The sequence below is a fragment of the Hemitrygon akajei genome, chromosome 8 (assembly GCF_048418815.1).
Source record: "Hemitrygon akajei chromosome 8, sHemAka1.3, whole genome shotgun sequence".
NCBI classification, from domain to species: Eukaryota; Metazoa; Chordata; class Chondrichthyes; order Myliobatiformes; family Dasyatidae; genus Hemitrygon; species Hemitrygon akajei.
The window spans coordinates 168,258,125-168,281,034 of NC_133131.1; the positions used below are offsets into that span (position 1 = coordinate 168,258,125).

Here is a 22,910-nt window from a genome sequence, read left to right on the forward strand (position 1 = left end):
CAGCCTGGCACCTTTACACCAATATAACACTGTGTCAGCAACCACTGTCTGAAACACACCTCAGCCTGGCACCTATACACCAATATAACACTGTGTCAGGAACCATTGTCTGAAACACACCTCAGCCTGGCACCTTTACACCAATATAACACTGAGTCAGCAACCACTGTCTGAAACACACCTCAGCCTGGCACCTTTACACCAATATAACACTGAGTCAGCAACCACTGTCTGAAACACACCTCAGCATGGCACCTTTACACCAATATAACAATGTGTCAGCAACCACTGTCTGAAACACACCTCAGCCTGGATCCTTTACACCAATATAACACTGTGTCAGCAACCACTGTCTGAAACACACCTCAGCCTGGCACCTTTACACCAATATAACACTGTGTCAGCAAACATTGTGTGAAACACACCTCAGCGTGGCACCTTTACACCAATATAACACTGTGTCAGCAACCACTGTCTGAAACACTCCTCAGCGTGGCACCTTCACACCAATATAACACTGTGTCAGCAACCACTGTCTGAAACACACCTCAGCGTGGTACCTTTACACCAATATAACACTGTGTCAGCAACCACTGTCTGAAACACTCCTCAGCGTGGCACCTTCACACCAATATAACACTGTGTCAGCAACCACTGTCTGAAACACACCTCAGCGTGGCACCATTACACCAATATAACACTGTGTCAGCAACCATTGTCTGAAACACACCTCAGTCTGGCACCTTTACACCAATATAACACTGTGTCAGCAACCATTGTCTGAAACACACCTCAGCGTGGCACCATTACACCAATATAACACTGTGTCAGCAACCATTGTCTGAAACACACCTCAGCCAGGCACCTTTACACCAATATAACACTGAGTCAGCAACCACTGTCTGAAACACACCTCAGCCTGGCACCTTTACACCAATATAACACTGTGTCAGCAACCACTCTCTGAAATACACCTCAGCCTGGCACCTTTACACCAATATAACACTGTGTCAGCAACCACTGTCTGAAACACACCTCAGTCTGGCACCTTTACACCAATATAACAATGTGTCAGCAACCACTGTCTGAAACACACCTCAGCCTGGCACCTTTACACCAATATAACACTGTGTCAGCAACCACTGTCTGAAACACACCTCAGCCTGGCACCTTTACACCAATATAACACTGTGTCAGCAACCATTGCCTGAAACACACCTCAGCCTGGCACCTTTACACCAATATAACACTGTGTCAGCAACCATTGTCTGAAACACACCTCAGCCTGGCACCTTTACACCAATATAACACTGTGTCAGCAACCATTGCCTGAAACACACCTCAGCGCTGGCACCTTTACACCAATATAACACTGTGTCAGCAACCATTGCCTGAAACACACCTCAGCGCTGGCACCTTTACACCAATATAACACTGTGTCAGCAACCACTGTCTGAAACACACCTCAGCGTGGTACCTTTACACCAATATAACACGGTGTCAGCAACCACTGTCTGAAACACACCTCAGACTGGCACCTTTACACCAATATAACACTGTGTCAGCAACCACTGTCTGAAACACACCTCAGCCTGGCACCTTTACACCAATATAACACTGTGTCAGCAACCACTGTCTGAAACACACCTCAGCCTGGCACCTATACACCAATATAACACTGTGTCAGGAACCATTGTCTGAAACACACCTCAGCCTGGCACCTTTACACCAATATAACACTGTGTCAGCAACCACTGTCTGAAACACACCTCAGCGCTGGCACCTTTACACCAATATAACACTGTGTCAGCAACCACTGTCTGAAACACACCTCAGCCTGGCACCTTTACACCAATATAACACTGTGTCAGCAACCACTGTCTGAAACACACCTCAGCCTGGCACCTTTACACCAATATAACACTGTGTCAGCAACCACTGTCTGAAACACACCTCAGCCTGGCACCTTTACACCAATATAACACTGTGTCAGCAACCACTGTCTGAAACACACCTCAGCCTGGCACCTATACACCAATATAACACTGTGTCAGGAACCATTGTCTGAAACACACCTCAGCCTGGCACCTTTACACCAATATAACACTGTGTCAGCAACCACTGTCTGAAACACACCTCAGCCTGGCACCTTTACACCAATATAACACTGTGTCAGGAACCACTGTCTGAAACACACCTCAGCTTGACACCTTTACACCAATATAACAATGTGTCAGCAACCACTGTCTGAAACACACCTCAGCCTGGATCCTTTACACCAATATAACACTGTGTCAGCAAGCACTGTCTGAAACACACCTCAGCCTGGCACCTTTACACCAATATAACACTGTGTCAGCAAACATTGTGTGAAACACACCTCAGCGTGGCACCTTTACACCAATATAACACTGTGTCAGCAACCACTGTCTGAAACACACCTCAGCCTGACACCTTTACACCAATATAACACTGTGTCAGCAACCACTATCTGAAACACACCTCAGTCTGGCACCTTTACACCAATATAACAATGTGTCAGCAACCACTGTCTGAAACACACCTCAGCCTGGCACCTTTACACCAATATAACACTGTGTCAGCAACCACAGTCTGAAACACACCTCAGCCTGGCACCTTTACACGAATTAAACACTGTGTCAGCAACCACTGTCTGAAACACACCTCAGCCTGGCACCTTTACACCAATATAACAATGTGTCAGCAACCACTGTCTGAAACACACCTCAGCCTGGATCACCAATATAACACTGTGTCAGCAACCATTGTCTGAAACACACCTCAGCATGGCACCTTTACACCAATATAACACTGTGTCAGCAACCATTGTCTGAAACACACCTCAGCATGGCACCTTTACACCAATATAACACTGTGTCAGCAACCATTGTCTGAAACACACCTCAGCATGGCACCTTTACACCAATATAACACTGTGTCAGCAACCACTGTCTGAAACACACCTCAGCCTGGCACCTTTACACCAATATAACACTGTGGCAGCAACCACCGTCTGAAACACACCTCAGCCTGGCACCTTTACACCAATACAACACTGTGTCTGCAACCATTGTCTGAAACAGACCTCAACGTGGCCCCTTTACACCAATATAACACTGCGTCAGCAACCATTGTCTGAAACACACCTCAGCATGGCACCTTTACACCAATATAACACTGTGTCAGCAACAATTGTCTGAAACACAACTGAGCGTGGCACCTTTACACCAATATAACACTGTGTCAGCAACCAGTATCTGAAACACACCTCAGCCTGGCACCTTTACACCAATATAACACTGTGTCAGCAACCATTGTCTGAAACACACCTCACCCTGGCACCTTTACACGAATTAAACACTTTGTCAGCAACCATTGTCTGAAACACACCTCAGCCTGGCACCTTTACACCAATATAACACTGTGTCATCAACCACAATCTGAAACACTCCTCAGCCTGGCACCTTTACACCAATATAACAATGTGTCAGCAACCATTGTCTGAAACACACCTCAGCCTGGCACCTTTACACCAATATAACACTGTGTCAGGAACCATTGTCTGAAACACACCTCAGCCTGGCACCTTTAAACCAATATAACACTGTGTCAGGAACCATTGTCTGAAACACACCTCAGCATGGTACCTTTACACCAATATAACACTGTGTCAGCAACCACTATCTGAAACACACCTCAGCCTGGCACCTTTACACCAATATAACACTGTGTCAGCAACCACTGTCTGAAACACACCTCAGCCTGGCACCTTTACACCAATATAACACTGTGTCAGCAACCACTGTCTGAAACACACCTCAGCCTGGCACCTTTACACCAATATAACACTGTGTCAGCAACCACTGTCTGAAACACACCTCAGCCTGGCACCTTTACACCAATATAACACTGTATCAGCAACCACTGCCTGAAACACACCTCAGCCTGGCACCTTTACACCAATATAACACTGTGTCATCAACCACTGTCTGAAACACTCCTCAGCGTGGCACCTTTACACCAATATAACACTTGTGTCAGGAACCACAGTCTGAAACACACCTCAGCCTGGCACCTTTACACCAATATAACACTGCGTCAGCAACCACTGTCTGAAACATACCTCAGCGTGACACCTTTTCACCAATATAACACTGTGTCAGGCAACCACTGTCTGAAACACACCTCAGCCTGGCACCTTTACACCAATATAACACTGTGTCAGCAACCATTGTCTGAAACACACCTCAGCCTGGCACCTTTACACCAATATAACACTGTGTCAGGCAACCACTGTCTGAAACACACCTCAGCCTGGCACCTTTACACCAATATAACACTGTGTCAGCAACCACTGTCTGAAACACTCCTCAGCGTGGCACCTTCACACCAATATAACACTGTGTCAGCAACCACTGTCTGAAACACACCTCAGCGTGGCACCTTTACACCAATATAACACTGTGTCAGCAACCACTCTCTGAAATACACCTCAGCCTGGCATCTTTACACCAATATAACACTGTGTCAGCAACCACTGTCTGAAACACACCTCAGCCTGGCACCTTTACACCAATAGATAGATAGATAGATAGATAGATAGATAGATACTTTATTCATCCCCATGGGGAAATTCAACATTTTTTCGAATTTCCCATACACTTGCTGTAGCAAAACTAATTACATACAATACTTAACTCAGTAAAAATATGATATGCATCTAAATCACTCTCTCAAAAAGCATTAATAATAGCTTTTAAAAAGTTCTTAAGTAGTTTACTTAAATACATTAAATACAATCAACCCCGGCACTTTAACATATCTTACTCCTGGCGGTTGAATTGTAAAGCCTAATGGCATTGGGGAGTATTGACCTCTTCATCCTGTCTGAGGAGCATTGCATCGATAGCAACCTGTCGCTGAAACTGCTTCTCTGTCTGTGGATGGTGCTATGTAGAGGATGTTCAGGGTTTTCCATAATTGACCGTAGCCTACTCAGCGCCCTTCGCTCAGCTACCGATGTTATACTCTCCAGTACTTTGCCCACGACAGAGCCCGCCTTCCTTACCAGCTTTTTAAGACGTGAGGCGTCCCTCTTCTTAATGCTGCCTCCCCAATACGCCACCACAAAGAAGAGGGCGCTCTCCACAACTGACCTATAGAACATCTTCAGCATCTCACTACAGACATTGAATGACGCCAACCCTCTAAGGAAGTACAGTCGACTCTGTGCCTTCCTGCACAAGGCATCTGTGTTGGCAGTCCAGTCTAGCTTCTCGTCTAACTGTACTCCCAGATACTTGTAGGTCTTAACCTGCTCCACACATTCTCCATTAATATAACACTGTGTCAGCAACCATTGTCTGAAACACACCTCAGCGTGGCACCTTTACACCAATATAACACTGCGTCAGCATCCTCTGAAGAGGAAGATTCAGGTGGTGATTAATAAAAAATAGTAACACCCTCATGTCCATCAGGTTGCTTTTACACAGCACACAGAACGTAGAACATCACAGCACAGTACAGACCCTTCAGCACACAACCTGTCAATCGACTTCAAAATTAGTCTAACCCTTCCCTCCCCTCCCACACAACCCTCCATTTTTCAGTCATCATTGTGTCTCTCTAAGAGCCTCTTAATTATCCGTAGCGTACCTGCCTCTAGCTCCGACCTTGACAGGTCAGTCCAGGCTCCCAACACTCTGAGTAAAAAACTTACCTCTGACATATCCCTATACTTGGCTCCAATCTGCTTAAAATTATGCCCCCTCACCTTAGCTGTTTTTGCCCAGGAAAATATACTCCGGTATATCCACTCTATCCATGCTTTTTATCCTTTTGTACACCTCTATCAAATCACCTCTCACCCTCTTTTGCTGCAAAGAGTAAAACCTTAGCTCACTCAATCTATCCTCATAAGGCATGCTCTCTAACCCAGGCAGCATCCTGGTAAATCTCCTCTGCACCTTCTCTAAAGCTTCCATATCTTTCCTATAATGACTGGAACAGAACACAACACTCCAAGTGTGGTCTAACTGGGGTTTCATAGAGCTACAACATTGTTTCACAGTCCCTTGAACTCAATCCCCCAGCTAATGAAGACCAACACATCATATGCCTCCTTAAACATCCTACTAGCGTGTGTGACAACTTTGAGGGATATATGAATTTGGAACCCGAGATCACTCTGGTGCTCCCCAGCGCTATGAATCCTGACATTTACACTGGATTCTGCCTTCGAATTCGACCCTCCAAAGTGAATCTCTTCACACTTTTCCAGGTTGAGCTCCACCTGCCATTTTGTAGAGGAGATGTGTGCAGTAATGGGGAATTGGAGCTTCGGGTTGTGGGCATAGCACAGGTACAATAAAGTCCATGAGGACATTTATAGTCACGCAGAACAGAAATAGGGCCTTTCTCCCATTGTATCCATGCCTACCCTCAAATACACTAATCCCATACACATGAACTTGATCTGTGAATTTCTAAAACTTGGTTATTCAAGAGAAAGTCTGACTACAGGAAAGAAAAGGAGGTGGGGTAGCATTGCTGGTTAGAGAGGAGATTAACGCAATAGAAAGGAAGGACATTAGCCTGGAGAATGTGGAATCGATATGGGTAGAGCTGCATAACACTAAGGGGCAGAAAACGCTGGTGGGAGTTGTGTACAGGCCACCTAACAGTAGTAGTGAGGTTGGGGATGGCATTAAACAGGAAATTAGAAATGCGTGCAATAAAGGAACAGTAGTTATAATGGGTGACTTCAATCTACATATAGATCGGGTGAACCAAATTGGTAAGGGTGCTGAGGAAGAGGATTTCTTGGAATGTATGCGGGATGGTTTTCTGAACCAACATGTCGAGGAACCAACTAGAGAGCAGGCCATTCTAGATTGGGTATTGAGCAATGAGGAAGGGTTAGTTAGCAATCTTGTTGTGCGAGGCCCCTTGGGTAAGAGTGACCATAATATGGTGGAATTCTTCATTAAGATGGAGAGTGACATAGTTAATTCAGAAACATAGGTTCTGAACTTAAAGAAGGGTAACTTTGAAGGTATGAGATGTGAATTAGCTAAGATAGACTGGCAAATGATACTTAAAGGGTTGACAGTGGATATGCAATGGCAAGCATTTAAAGATTGCATGGATGAACTACAACAATTGTTCATCCCAGTTTGGCAAAAGAATAAATCAGGGAAGGTAGTGCACCCGTGGCTGACAAGGGAAATTAGGGATAGTATCAAGTCCAAAGAAGAAACATATAAATTAGCGAAAAAAAGCGGCACACCTGAAGACTGGGAGAAATTCAGAGACCAGCAGAGGAGGACAAAGGGCTTAATTAGGAAAGGGAAAAAAGATTATGAGAGAAAGCTGGCAGGGAACATAAAAACGGACTGTAAAAGCTTTTATAGATACGTGAAAAGAAAAAGATTGGTCAAGACAAATGTAGGTCCTTTACAGTCAGAAACAGGTGAATTGATCATAGGGAACAAAGACATGGCAGACCAACTGAATAACTACTTTGGTTCTGTCTTCACTAAGGAGGACATAAATAATCTTCCGGAAATAGTCGGGGACCGAGGGTCTAGTGAGATGGAGGAACTGAGGGAAATACATGTTAGTAGGGAAGTGGTTTTAGGTAAATTGAAGGGATTAAAGGCAGATAAATACCCAGGGCCAGATGGTCTGCATCCCAGAGTGCTTAAGGAAGTAGCCCAAGAAATAGTGGATGCATTAGTGATAATTTTTCAAAACTCCTTAGGTTCTGGATTAGTTCCTGAGGATTGGAGGGTGGCTAATGTAACCCCACTTTTTAAAAAAGGAGGGAGAGAGAAACCGGGGAATTATAGACCGGTTAGTCTGACATCGGTGGTGGGGAAAATGCTAGAGTCGGTTATCAAAGATGTGATAACAGCACATTTGGAAAGAGGTGAAATCATTGGACAAAGTCAGCATGGATTTGTGAAAGGAAAATCATGTCTGATGAATTTTATAGAATTTTTTGAAGATGTAACTAGTAGAGTAGATAGGGGAGAGCCAGTGGATGTGGTATATTTAGATTTTCAAAAGGCTTTTGACAAGGTCCCACACAGGAGATTAGTGTGCAAACTTAAAGCACACAGTATTGGGGGTATGGTATTGATGTGGATAGAGAATTGGTTGGCAGACAGGAAGCAAAGAGTGAGAGTAAACGGGACCTTTTCAGAATGGTAGGCAGTGACTAGTGGGGTACTGCAAGGCTCAGTGCTGGGACCCCAGTTGTTTACAATATATATTAATGATTTAGACAAGGGAATTAAATGCAGCATCTCCAAGTTTGCGGATGACATGAAGCTGGGCGGCAGTGTTAACTGTGAGGAGGATGCTAAAAGGATGCAGGGTGACTTGGATAGGTTAGGTGAGTGGGCAAATTCATGGCAGATGCAATTTAATGTGGATAAATGTGAGGTTATCCACTTTGGTTGCAAGAACAGGGAAACAGATTATTATCTGAACGGTGGCTGATTAGCAAAAGGGGAGATGCAACGAGACCTGGGTGTCATTGTACACCAGTCATTGAAGGTGGGCATGCAGGTACAGCAGGCAGTGAAAAAGGCAAATGGTATGTTGGCATTCATAGCAAAAGGATTTGAGTACAGGAGCAGGAAGGTTCTACTGCAGTTGTACAAGGCCTTGGTGAGACCGCACCTAGAATGTTGTGTGCAGTTTTGGTCCCCTAATCTGAGGAAGGACATTCTTGCCATAGAGGGAGTACAGAGAAGATTCACCAGATTGATTCCTGGGATGGCAGGACTTTCATATGAAGAAAGACTGGATCGACTAGGCTTATACTCACTGGAATTTAGAAGATTGAGGGGGGATCTTATTGAAATGTATAAAATTCTAAAGGGATTGGACAGGCTAGATGCAGGAAGATTGTTCCCGATGTTGGGGAAGTCCAGAACAAGGGGTCACAGTTTAAGGATAATGGGGAAGCCTTTTAGGACCGAGATGAGGAAAAACTTCTTCACACAGAGAGTGGTGAATCTGTGGAATTCTCTGCCACAGGAAACAGTTGAGGTCGGTTCATTGGTTATATTTAAGAGGAAGTTAGATATGGCCCTTGTGGCTAAAGGGATCGGGGGTATGGAGAGAAAGCAGGTACATGGTTCTGAGTTGGATGATCAGCCATGATCATACTGAATGGTGGTGCAGGCTCGAAGGGCCGAATGGCCTACTCCTGCACCTATTTTCTATGCTTCTATGTTTCTACTTCATAAACGTGTTAAACACAAGAAAGTCTGCAGATGCTGAAAATTATTATTTTTTAACTTATTTAGAAATACAACACGGTAACAGGCTCTTTCAACACAGTGAGTCCACCCTGTCCAATTATGCCTATGTGACCAATTAACCTTCATTCGTTACGCGCTGTGTCATATGAGGTGGGTGATCATGAACTTTCCATGACCTTGATTGCTCTTGGCAAATTTTTCTACAGAAGTGGTTTGCCATTGCCTTTCTTTGGGCAGTGTCTTTTCAAGGCGGGTGACCCCAGTCATTATCAATACTCTTCAGTGGTCACATTACCAGGGGCTCGTACGACCATCCACCACCTGCTCCCATGGCTTCACATGGCCCTTGACTTAAGCAGGTGTTACACCTCGCCCAAGGGTGACCTGCAGGCTAGTGGAGGGAGGGAGTGCCTTACACCTCCTTTGGTAGAGAGGTATCTTCACTCCATCACCTACAATTAACCTACTAACCCGTATGTCTTTGGCATGTTGGAGAAAGCCAAAGCACCCAGAGGAAACTCACATAGTCAAAGGGCAAACAGACAGATAGGATTTGAACCCGGGTTGGGGGTGTTGTAATAACATTATGCTAACCGTTGTACTACCTTGCTGCCAAAGTCTTCAGCAGCTCACACAAACTGCTAGAGGAACCCAGCAAGTCAGGCAGCATCTATGGAGAGGAATAAACAGTTGATATTTCGGGCTGAGACCCTTCATTGGGGCTCACGAAGTTGTGCAGCACACAAACAGGCCCTTCGGCCTATCACGTCACATTTGTGCTGATACTTTGTCCCTCTAGACAAATCCCATTTCTAGGCTTTTGGATCATATCCTGCCATGCCTTGTCCATCTACCAGGGCAGCATAATAATGTTGTGCCTAGCGCAACACTTTACAGTGATCGTGCTTCAACCATACATATATGTATGGTTTCTCAGACATTAAAATGTATATTATTTGCTGATGATACAACTATATTTTGTAGTGGGGAACATCTGAAACAACTTTTGGATACAGTGGAGAAAGAACTAAACATTATAAAGAAATGGTTTGATACTAACAAATTATCACTGAATCTAAGTAAAACTAAATTCATATTTGGAAACCGTGTACCAAACTCAGAGTAAACTTAGAATAAATGATGTTGAAATTGATAAGGTATCTGAAACAAAATTTTAGGAGTGGTAATAGATAATAAATTAAACTGGAAACCGCATATAAATTATGTCAAAACAAAAATGTCAAAATCTATTGCAATACTGTACAAAGTGCAAGATTTCTTAAATGAGGAATCTTTGTATACATTATTCTATTCACTTATAGTCCCATACATGACTTACTGTGTAGAGGTACGGGGGAATACACACAAAACAAAACAAACTCAATTTTTCTACTCCAGAAGAAAGTCATACGAATTGTAAATAAGACAAGTTATTATGAGCCAACCAATCCGCTATTTAACTAAACACTTCAAAATTCAGAGATTTTGTAGATTTTAAAATATTACAAATGATATATATAAAGTAAAAAATGGACAGTTACCACAAAGTATCCAAAGATTGCTTAAAATGAGAGAAAGTCAACATGATTCGAGAGGAACATGTATAATTCAAAAACAAAGGATAAGAACAAATGTGAAAAATCATTGTATGTCAGTCAGAGGGGTGAATCTATGGAACAGCTGTAGTAAGATTTTAAAAACATGCACTACACTTAACAAGTTTAAAATATTATTTAAAAATTATTTAATGAACAAATATAAAATGCATGATTTAAAATGAATGGAAGTAATGTAAATAAATGATACTTGGAAATGGATTTTGTGTTAAAAGGTTATGAAATTTTTTGTTTTGATGTGATGGTTGACGCCAAATATGTTTTTATGTAAGTAAGAGGGGTAGGCATAATAAGCTGTAGCTTCAGCCTACACCCTTTCATTCTGTTTTAAAGATTTTTATTATTTAATTTTGTGTTATGAAATCATTGTTGAGAATGATGCTTTTTGTAATGTCTGTACTGACCGAAATAAGATTTTGTTCATTCATTCAACCATTCATTCCTGCCGCTGTTTCTGTTTTCCCTGTGACCGTCTCGGTTTCGTCCGGGTGCCCTGGTTTCCTCCCACGTTCCAAAGACGTTCATTAGTAAGTTGTGGGTATGCTACATTGGTGTCATAAGTGTGGTGACTCTTGTGGGGCTGCCCCCAGCACATCCTCGATGCAAACGATGTACTTCACTGTGTGTTTCGATGCTGATCTTTAATCCCGCAGCAGGGTGATCAAAACTGAACACGGTGTTCCAAATAAAGCTAATCTTTATCTTTAATTTATCTTTATCTAAGTTCCTCCTAAACACAATAATTGTATCTGATTCAACCACCTTGTCCGGAAGAGAGTTCCAGATCTCAATCGCTCTGAATGTAAAAAAAAGCCGAGCTCATCAGATCAACTTCCACTCAGCCTAAGCAGAAGCCTCCTTGAACCGCTTACCGGACGGGGCTCGTCCGCTCATCAAGGAGAAGGAAAACTCTGATCTCAAACCTCATCTCCCTTGCTGTTATACCCACCCATGGGGAAGGCTTCAGGAGTAAATCCTCAGAGAAATGTCTAGAGCCGGAGTCCCTAAGGCAGTCCAACGTTGCATTCATCACTGACTGGCAACTCCCACGACAATGCTGGTGCCAGTGTCTGCCGTTCCTTTGGATTGGTGAGCAGCCTGGCGAGGGGGAGTCTGCCGCATGGGGAACTGTTTGCTCTCATTTTGTGCTACGCTGGCTTGCGTGCCAGCTTGCTATCACAGAAACAGCTACGATAACATACAGTGCCTGTAAAAAGTATTCACCTTCCCCCCCAGGAAGTTTTCATGTTTTAACATTTGACAATGTTCAGTCACAGTGGGTTTATTTTGGCTTTTTTGACACTGATCAATAGAAAAGACTCTTTCGAGTCAAAGTGAAAACAGATTTCTACACAATTTTATAAACTTGTATAAGCAAAGCCAGTGTTTCGGTCTCTCCTTATAATTCAAACCTCCAGTTCTGACAACATCCTTATTTTAGCTTCATTGAGAGAACAGGCCCTAATGCCCACTGCCCAGCAACCCAGCAATTTAGTCCCTGGCCGAATCACAGGACAATTAACCTGCTAACCAGCACGTCTTTGGGCCACGGGAGGAAACCAGAGCACGAGGAGGAAACCCACGCACACATGGGAAAAATGTATAAACTTTCTTACAGAGGGTGCCAGAGCTGAACTCCAAACTGCACAGCCTCGAGTGGTAACAGCATTGCGCTAACAGCTACGCTACTGAGTCACCCTCATTCCTTGTGAATTCTTTCCGTACTTTCTCTGTTCTAATGACATCCTTCCTGTAGTGAGGGGGTAACCAGAACTGCGCACAATATTCCAGATGTGGCCTCAGCAATGTCTCGTACAGCTGTAACGTGGCATTGAACCTTGAACTCAGTGCCCCTTCTAGCATACCGAACACCAAATTAACCCTTTTATTCCCAGGATCATTCTCACGAACCTCCTCCAGACCCTCCAGAGGAGGTAGACAAGGTACTGTAGTAAAGGTTAACGTACCAGGAGCGTTTGATGGCTCTGGGCCTCTACTTACTGGAGTCTAGTAGAAGGAATTGAATTGAATATTTGAAAGCCTAGATAGAGTGAATGTGGAGGGGATGTTTCCAATATTGAGGGAGTCTAGTACCAGAGGACACAGCCTCAGAGAGAGGTTTGTCTATTTAGAACTGCGACGAGGAGGAACTTCTTTAACCAGAGGGCCTGAATCTGTGGAATTCATTGCCACAATGGCAGTGCAGGTCAAGTCACTGGGTATATTTAAAGCGGAGGTGGATAGGTTCTTGATTAGTCAGGGAGTTAAAGGTTACAGGGAGAAGGCAGGAGAATGGGATAGAGAGGGATAATAAGACAGCTATGTTGGAATGGCAGAGCAGAGTCAATGGGCCGGAAGGCCTAATTCTGCTCCTATGTCTTATAGTTTACCATGTTTTGACACTTTCAGGAAAACATATACTTGTAATCCAAGGTCTGTCTGTCCTATAACACTCCCCACATTGTCAAGTAAGTTCGAACTTTACCCCCAGGAGCATAGGAATATGAGGGGGGATTTGATAGAGGAGAGATCTATGAGGGGTATAAATAGCATAAATGTAAGCAGGCTATTTCCCCTCAGGTTGAATGATTCAAGAACCAGAGGTCATGGGTTAAGGGTGAAAGGTGAAATGTTTAAGGGGAACATGAGGGGAACTTCTTCACTCAGAGGGTGGTGAGAGTGTGGAACGAGCTGCCAGCGCAAGTGGTAGATGTGGGTTTGATTTCAACATTCGAGAGAAGTTTGGATAGGTACACGGATGAGAGGGATATGGAGGGCTGAGGTGTGGGTGCGGGTCCATAGAACTAGGCAGAACAACAGTTCAGCACGGATTGGATGGGCTGAAGGGCCTGATCTGTGCTGTAGTGCTCTATGATTCAACGGTCTGTGTCCACGTTGCCCTTGATGTACCTACCCATCCAGCAGATACTACCAGAACCTGCTCCTTACCATGAAGAATCGGAGATTCAGGAGACTGGAACGTGGAGCTGAGCATGAGTGCTGGAGGAACTCAGCAGATCAGGCAGCATCTGTGGATGGAAATGGACCGGCAGGACGAGACCCTTCATCTGCTGAACATCTGACATCTGGCCAATGGGTGAAGGGTCCTGACCTGAAACGTCGACGTAGCAGTTAGCACAACGCTTTACAGTACAAACAACTTGTGTTCAATTTTGTAAGGAGTTTGTACGTTCTCCCCGAGACTGCATGGGCTTCCTCCGGGTGCTCTAGTGTCCCTCCACGGTCCAAGGACATACTGGTCTCTTGGTTAATTGGTCATTGTGAATTGGCCGTGATTAGGATCGGGTTAGCTCGGCTGTTGCTAGGCAGCATGGTTTTAAAGGACGATTCCATACTGTATCTCCGTAAATAAATAAATAGATGGTTAGACAGATAAACTCCAAGAGGTGCTGGAAATCTAGAGCATCTAAAACACAAAATGCTGGAGCAACTCAGCAGGTCAGGCAGCATCTATGGAGAAGAATAATCAGTCGACGTTTCAGGCTAGACATAAAACTTCGAACATTACAGCACAGGAACTGGCACCTCAGCCCAAACTGTTGCGCCAAACTAATTAAATAGTAATCAAATGGCTAACTAATCTCTTCTGCCTACGCAATGTCCATATTCTACAATTTTCCTCACATTCATCCTCACAAAAACGTCAACCATCCACTTCCCCAATAGACGCTCTGAGATCCCCCAGAATCTCATGTATTGCATCTCAAAATTGTTTCTTTCCCCCTAAAACACCAGATTATTAAACTGAATTTAAATCTCACTGCTTTGGGGTTGGAACTCAGATCTCCTGATAAATAGCAGACACGGGAGACTACATTCACTCCCCTACCCTGCAGTTCTTTGTGTCCCAGAATACTTTCCGATAAGTGGCCCAGATCTTTAGGTTGCAACACCCCTAACTTAACCACAGCGCTGTTACTGAGATTTCTGACTGCTTTCATTCAAAGAGGAAATAAACTTTATTAGATTCAGAAGGTACTATACATAATAAAGTGGACACTGAGTGTATGTTCGTGGTCTTCTGCATCTGTAGCCCATCCACTTCAAGGCTCCATATGTTGTGCTTTCAGAGATGTTCTTCTGCACACCACTGCTGTAATGTGTGGTTATTTGAGTTACTGTCACCTTCCTGTCAGCTTGAACCAGTTCTCCTCTGACCTCTCTCATTAACAAAGCATTTTCACCCAGAAAACTGGCGCTCAGTGGCTGTTTTTATTTTTGTTTCTCGCACCATTCACTGTAAACTCTGTGAAAATCCCAGGTGATCAGCAGTTTCTGAGATACTCAAACCACCCCGTCTGGCACCAGCAATCATTCCATGGTCAAAGTCACTTTGATCACATTTCTTCCCCCATTCCGATGTTTGATCTGAGCAACAACTGAACCTCTTGACCGTGTCTGCATGCTTTTATACATTGAGTTGCCGACACGTGATTGGCTGATTATATATGTGCATTAACAAGCAGGTGTACAGACGTGTTAATGAAACAGCCACTGAGTGTATGTGAGTGGGACCATGGTATAGCAGGTGTACTACTGTCTCCAAAGGCCCAGGTTCTGGCGCTGTCCATGTGGAGTTTGCATGCTCTCTCTGTGATCGTGTTGGCTGTTCCTGGGTGCTCCATTTTCCTCCCACACCCAAAAGGTGTCAGGTCAGCAGGTTATTTGTTGCTGAAAGTTGAACCAAGTGGGTGGTAGGAGATTCAGTGTGAGGGTGGGGAAGAGAGAAGGAGGGAGGGGGCAGGGTTGATGGGCATGTGAAAGAAAACCGGTTACAAGGGAACAAGTGGGGCAATAGTATTGGTGGTAATCTCTTCTAGACTGTCATCACTGTAATCCTCAGCCTGTAATATCCCTTTACGTATTGTGCTTTCGAATTGCACAACTTAGCGTATTTGCGATATCTTGAAGGATTCAATGAACTGGACTCTCGAGAACGCCGGTGTGACCAGGACAGCCATTACTGGGGCGGACCTGGTGCCAGGTTAAGGAAGTGGGCCCAAGAACAAGAAATGAACCGATGTCTGGCCAAGTTAAGCACAAAGCCAGATTGAAAAGATCAAGGTGTCAAGGGCGAGGGCAAAGGATGTGCATTTCACTACTCCATGAGGCTTACTCGCCTCAGCACTGAACTAAATCTGCAACTGCGGCCTGCAGCCATCGGCATTGACCTCAGCTCACCACTGATCTGGCTCCGTGGCTGGAGCCTGCAGCCATCGGCATTGACCTCAGCTGTGGCCTGTAACAATCTGTCCCTGGACAGGCTTCACTCGCCTCAGCTCTGAACTGACTCACTTTCAGAGACTCTGCGGTTCATGCTCTGTGTGTTATTTGTTTACATTCTTTATTATTTGTACAGTTTGTTCTTTTTTCCCCATACATTGAGTGTTTGACACTCTTTGTTGTGTGTGTGTGTGTCTGACTTTCTGTGTGTGTGTGCATCCCTCGGTCTGTATCTATGTGTTTGTGTCTGTCTGTCTCTGTGAGTGTGTGTGCATGGGTGTGCAAGCATGCATCAGTATGCATATACGTGTACATGTGTGCCTGCGGTATTCTGCTCACAACTAGGCCCAGTGAACTGTTGACAAGTAGCATCTGCTCTCACCCAGCCACCGTCTGAGACACCATCTGCCGAGGCAGAGTCTGCTCTGAGCTCAACACGTCAGTGATGTGCACTGGGCAGTCGAACAGCGAGGTCCACACTTAAACCTACATCACACCCATTGCCCCTGCACTGCACGTACCGGACCGAACTCAGCCGGGGATTCATCACACCCAGCCATCTCATTTCCCACTGATTTTCCCAGTAAACTATTTTCTCCACAACCCCTCAACCCCCAGCATATCACATGCATTTAGTTTACTGCCCATTATGCCACTGCATTTAGGCCAGCGATGAAGGTCCTCCATCTCTGTCTGTATACTTTATTGTCACCAAACAATGGATTCTAGAGCGTACAACCATCACAGCGATATTTGATTCTGCGCTTCGTGCTCCCTGAAGTACAAATCGAAGTAAATATAATAAAAATTTAAATTATAAATCATAATTAGAAAATAGAAAAGGGAAAGTAAGGTAGTGCAAGTTAGGTCCGGATATTTGGAAGGTACGGCCCAGATCCGGGTCAGGATCTGTTCAGCAGTCTTATCACAGTTGGAAAGAAGCTGTTCCCAAATCTGGCCGTACGAATCTTCAAGCTCCTGAACCTTCTCCCGGAAGGAAGAGGGACAAAAAGTGTGTTGGCTGGGTGTGTCGTGTCCTTGATTATCCTGGCAGCACTGCTCCAACAGCGTGCGGTGTAAAGTGAGTCCAAAGATGGAAGAGCAAACACGAGGAAATCTGCAGATGCTGGAAATTCAAACAACACACACAAAATGCTGGTAGAACACAGCAGGCCAGGCAGCATCAATAGGGAGAAGCACTGTCGACGTTTCGGGCCAAGACCCTTCGTCAGGACGTCCCAAAACGTCGACAGCGCTTCTCCCTATCGATGCTGCCTGGCCTGCTGTGTTCTACCAGCATTTTGTGTGTGTTGTTGTTCCAAGGATGGAAGATTGGTTTGTGTGATGTGCTGGGCTGTGTTCACTATCTTCTGCAGCTTCTTCCGGTCTTGGACAGGACCACTTCCATACCAGGTTGTGATGCACCCTAGAAGAACGCTTTCTACGGTGCATCTATAAAAATTAGTGAGGGTTTAGGGGACAGGCCAAATTTCTTCAGCTTTCTCAGGAAGTAAAGGCACTGGTGGGCCTTCTTGGCAGTGGACTCTGCTTGGTTAGACCAAGGCAGGTCATTTGCAATATTCACCCCGAGGAACTTAAAGCTTTTGACCTGTTCCACCTGCGCACCACCGATGTAGATGGGGTCATGCGGTCCACTACTCCTATAGAAGGATTCTTCACTGCTGTTTCCAGAAGGATTGTCTTTTTTTGGACCAGTCAGGGTTGCTGCCCCTGAGCTGAACCCCGAACCTGGAGGACCAGTGGCTCACTTGTAATCTGGCCTCTACCCTTTGACCGGTTTAGCATGGGCACCCCTACCAAGGCCCTGACTCTAGCCAGCATGGTTCCTAGGTCAATGAGTCACACAAGCCTCCAAAGCCAACGACAAGGTTGTGGTCCTCATGGAAATCCCATCCACATGCCAGGAGCCATTTAACCCACCAATGGCAGAAGACAGAACACCCTGAAAGCACTCAGCACCAACTTCTACTCTGCTGTGATAAGACCTCTTGTACGATCAGCGGGAACCTTGAACTCACAATCTATGTCATTATGACTTTGTGTCCTAATGTCCGCCTGCCCTCCACCTACGCTCTCATCGTATCTGTTGCACGTTATTTTGCATTCAAAGTTGAAAGTTATCATCGAAGTACGTATGTGTCTACCTTGAGAGTCACTTCTGGTGGGCATTCACAATAGGAGAAAGAAATAGGCATGATAGATTTACAATGATCGATTAACCTACCCAGTACGTCTTTGGACTTTGGGAGGAAACCGGAGCACCTGGAGAAAACCCGTGCATTCCATGGGGAGGACAGAGATTCCTTACAGAACGGTACCGGAATTGAACTCTGAACTCTGGAATGCCCTGAGCTGCAATAGCGCCGTGCTAACTGCTACACTAACCAGGGTGCCCTAAACTAGCACCCAAACAGGGAATTGAATCCTAGAACTTCAGACTGACTCTACCAACTGAGCTACCCAAGCTCTCCTAGTTCCAAACGCTCCAGCCAGAGGCAACATCTCCACCGTCAAGTTCCACAAGAATTTTGCAGGTTTTAATGAAATCACATCTCATCCTTCCAAACTCTAAAATACTGGCTCAATCCTCACTGGAAGCTTACCATCTCAAGCAGCAAGCTTTAAAGTGCTGGAAGGAAAGGTGCAAAGCTGGTCTCCCAGTTCAAGAGCCATGAGGTAATGCGGCAGCTCCATAAAACCCTGGTTAGACCACACTTGGAATATTGGGTTCAGTTCTGGTCGCCTCATTATAGGAAGGATGTGGAAGCTTTAGAGAGAGTACAGAGAAGATTTACCAGGATGCCATCTGGATTACAGATTGTGCCTTATGAGGATAGGATGAGCGAGCAAGAGATTTTCTCTTTGGAACGAATGAGGACAAGCGGTGACACTGTCGTGTAGCGATTAACATAACGCCAGTGACTGGGGTTCAATTCCTGCTGCTGTCTGTAAGGAGTTTGTACGTTCTGCCTGTGACTACCAGATGCTCCTTCTTCTAGGTGCTCCGGTTCCCTCCCACCATCCGAAGCACATTTAGATCAATAGGTTAATGAGTCTCATGGGCAGCACAGGCTCTTTGTGCTGGAGGGGGTGTTACCCTGCTGTTTCTGTAAATAACAAAAGATAGAATAATAATGAGACATAGATGGAGTGGACAGCCAGAGACTTTCCTCTGGGTGAAAATGGCTAGTGCCAGGGGCATAATTTTAAGGTGATTGGAGGGAAGTATAGGCAGGATGTCAGAACGAAATTTTATTTTACAAGGAGTTTGGTGGGTGCATGGGATGTGCTGCCTGGGTGGCCGTCGAGCCAGATACATGAGGGACATTAAAGAGACTCTGAGATAGAAACACGGATGATAGAAAAATGGAGGTCGATGTGGAAGGGAAGGATTAGATTGATCTAATTAGAGTAGGTTAAACAGTCAGCACAGCATTGTGGGCTGAAGGAGCTGCATTGTTCTATAATGCTCTGCACGCTAGTCCCTCTGTACAGTAGAATGAGACTATCCAGCCCATCAAGTCTGCACCACACACTCTCACATCTGACCTGCCCCAGGGCAGAACACGCCCAGGTCTCAGGCTCCGTTTCTAACTTCCAAGTAGGTGGGCGCACAAATTGTCATATGAACATAGACACACACATGGACACACATCCACAGACACACTCACATTGATTGAGACACTATTTTACACAAACATACATAAATACACACACACACCAACACAAGCCTGCACACATACAGACTGAGGCACCATCTCACATACACACTGATTGAGACAGCATATAATTCATAGACTCACATGCTCATATAGTTAACTTTAATACACGCATAAACATGCAGAGTGAGATAGACAATAGACAGTAGGTGCAGGAGTAGGCCCTTCGGCCCTTCTAGCCAGCACCGCCATTCACTGTGATCATGGCTGATCATACACAATCAGTACCCCGTTCCTGCCCTCTCCCCATATCCCTTGACCCCGCTATCTATAAGAGCTCTATCTAACTCTCTCTTGAAAGCATCCAGAGACTTGGCCTCCACTGCCTTCTGGGGCAAAGCACTGAAATGCACAAATATACAGACATTATGACACTCTCATATACACACACACACACACACACACACAGCGAAATACTCTTTCCTCTCTGATATAGAGTCGACAGCCACACAAAGTGTGATAATTTCTCTCACGCACTGAATGAGACACACACACATGAAGTGTGATTCTCTCTCTCTCTCACTCACACACACACACACAAACACACACAGACCTATACACTTTCCAGTCGTAATGAAAGGTCTCATCCCAAATGTCCACTGTTTATTCTGCTCTCCACAGATGCTACGTGTGTGTGTGTGTGTGTGTGTGTGTGTGTGTGTGTGTGTGTGTGTGTGTGTGTGTGTGTGTGTGTGTGTGTGTGTGTGTGTGTGTGTGTGTGCGTGTGCGTTGCCCACCATTCCAAAGCAAACCTAGGCAATGATCCAGTGTTGAATTTAAGGAATGCCAGGCACTGTGGCGGATGACACCTTCCCTGTCAAGCCAAGGGCGCCCTGGTCCTCTGACGGCCCGATTCTGAAGTTAATTCACATCTGGTTACGGTTTTGTGTCCTGGACAACATAAACAAAATAACCGGGGCACGGTAGCGTAGCGGTTAGTGTGAGGCTTTGCAGCGGCAGCGACCCGGGTTCAATTCCCGCCGCTGCCTGTCAGGAGTGTGTACGTTCTCCCCGCGGCCGGGCCAGTTTCCAAACACCCGGTCTAGTATAGTAGTGAATCGGCCATGTGGGTGTGATTGGTGTTACCGTGCTGTATCTCGAAATAAAACGGTGTCGGCCGCAATCCGTAGGACCCGCGGGGGCGTTTCCACAGAGTCCCAGAGAGCGGGGCGGGGGGATGGCACGGCAAAATCCCACGAGGCCAGAGAAGCATGTGGATGGGAGAAAGGTTTTGGCACATCGGAGAGAGTACCACCCCCTCTCCCTCCGGAAAACAGCGACGGGAATCTTGCATTCCTTAACAAGCGGAGTTTAAAAACGCGGAGGGGACGATTTGATTGATCGCTGCGCCTGTTGGACCAGGTGTCTCGGTCTGTTAGACACACACACGTCTCCATTTGACAAAGTCTGCCCACTCCACTGTGAACCCTCACCGGGACGGGTCGCCGCCAGATGCCCGCACTCGCTCGACGCCGCTCGGTTGCCAGCGATTCGGAAGAAGGGAGCGAGGAGGGTTGTGGCGGGGGGGGGTGCACTATTGCAGAGAAGAACACTGCTCCAAACAGCAATAAATTAACTACGGAGGAGGAATCGAGCAGAAATTTCCTGACTCCGCATTAAATCTGTGTGCAGTCCGGGTTTCGCCTGCAGTGTGGGGGTGGGGGTGGGGAGGGGGTGAAGGGGGTGTTTGAAGTAAAGAAGGATGGCTGGGGGTCGATAATGATTTACACTTCAAAATTGCCCTCTAGCCAAAACAGACCACAAATATACTGTACAACAAAACAGAGAGTGTGGGTCAGACCGACAATATAACCACCATAATATTAAACCTGGCGCGGGTGGGAGGGGGTACCCAGATAAGGGAAGGGGGAGGAGGGGGTTGTAGGAAGCCGGGGTCGGGAGGGAGGAGGGGAGAGAGGTCTGCATAGCTGTTATCCAAAGCCGCGCTCTCCAGCCGCAAGCACGTCCGAACTGATGGACGGTGGCAGATCGCGCCACCGTGTCCAAGCCGCTCAGCTGTGGGATCCACCCCGCCACCCCTTCCCCTTCCCCTCGCAGCCCCCCACCGCGCCTCACAGCAGACCGCGGTGCACAGAACGAGGCACAAAACTTTCAGAAATTCACCCACCGTGAGTGTGTCTGTCTTCACCTGGACGCGTTGAGAGATTCTGGAAGTCAAGTCACGTCTCCTGGGCGGTGACAGAGAGGGGTTGTTAATGATATGGAGAGTGAAACATCTCTCTCTCTCTCTTCTCCCCCACAACCACTCTATCTCCCCTTCTCCCCTGAAGCTCGTCTCTTCTCCACTGGTACCCCAGCCGTGACTGTGGCGAGAGGAAGATTCAACAGCACTCCTCTCTCTCTCTCTCTCTCTCCCCTCTCCCTCTCCCTTCCCTCTCGCTCTCTTCGCTCTCCCCCTCTCCCTCTCTCTCCCTCTTTCTCCCCCTTTCTCCTTCCCCTGCACCGGTATTCCCACCGTGTGTGTGGGGCGAACTGCAGAGCTTGGATTAGATTGGACAGCACTACCCCTCTCTCCCTCCCTCTCTCTCCTTCACCCTCTCACACACTCTCTCTTTTTCTCTCTCCGATAATGCGTCCAAGGCAGCCAGCTCGGTGGAAAGCAGGCGCGCTGCCTCCAATCGCAGGGAGAGCGGGAGGAGACTATGATAATAAATCCCTCGAAACGAGAGCATCAAGCACGGAGGAACGGGCCCTTCGGCCCGTCATATTGGTAATGCTAAATTAAACTAATCCCGTTTACCCGCCGGCGATTCATATCCCTCCATTCCCTGCCTGCTCACGTGTCTGTCTAAAAAGCCTCCGAGCCGCCTCTGCACAGCAGGGAAACAGGCCGTTCAGCCCATCTCACCCATGCTGGACAAGGTGCCTGTCAAAGCAAATCCAATACGTCCACGTTTGACCCATATCCCTCTGAATATCACTACATACTTACCTGTCCTTTAACCTGACTTTATAATGTTGCCTCAGCCACTCCCTTCGGTGGCTGGTTC

At 46.0% G+C, this 22,910-nt stretch overlaps 1 protein-coding gene across 8 annotated transcripts in view; it reads right to left on the reverse strand.

The window, feature by feature from the left end:
- LOC140732414 (pituitary adenylate cyclase-activating polypeptide type I receptor-like) overlaps window positions 1-22,701 on the reverse strand; it is a 546,399-nt gene extending 523,698 nt beyond the window's left edge. Inside the window, exons 1-2 of one of the 8 annotated variants that reach the window (XM_073055037.1) lie at window positions 22,661-22,701; window positions 22,028-22,088 (exon numbers count right to left, since the gene is read on the reverse strand). The gene's annotated coding sequence lies outside the window, so the exon portion shown is untranslated. Of the gene's footprint in view, window positions 1-9,904; window positions 9,939-13,864; window positions 14,028-22,027; window positions 22,379-22,466; window positions 22,531-22,660 lie in introns of those variants that run through there. The other 7 variants (XM_073055036.1, XM_073055035.1, XM_073055034.1 and 4 more) reach the window with 7 other exon arrangements.
- Between the last annotated feature and the right edge of the window lie 209 nt (window positions 22,702-22,910).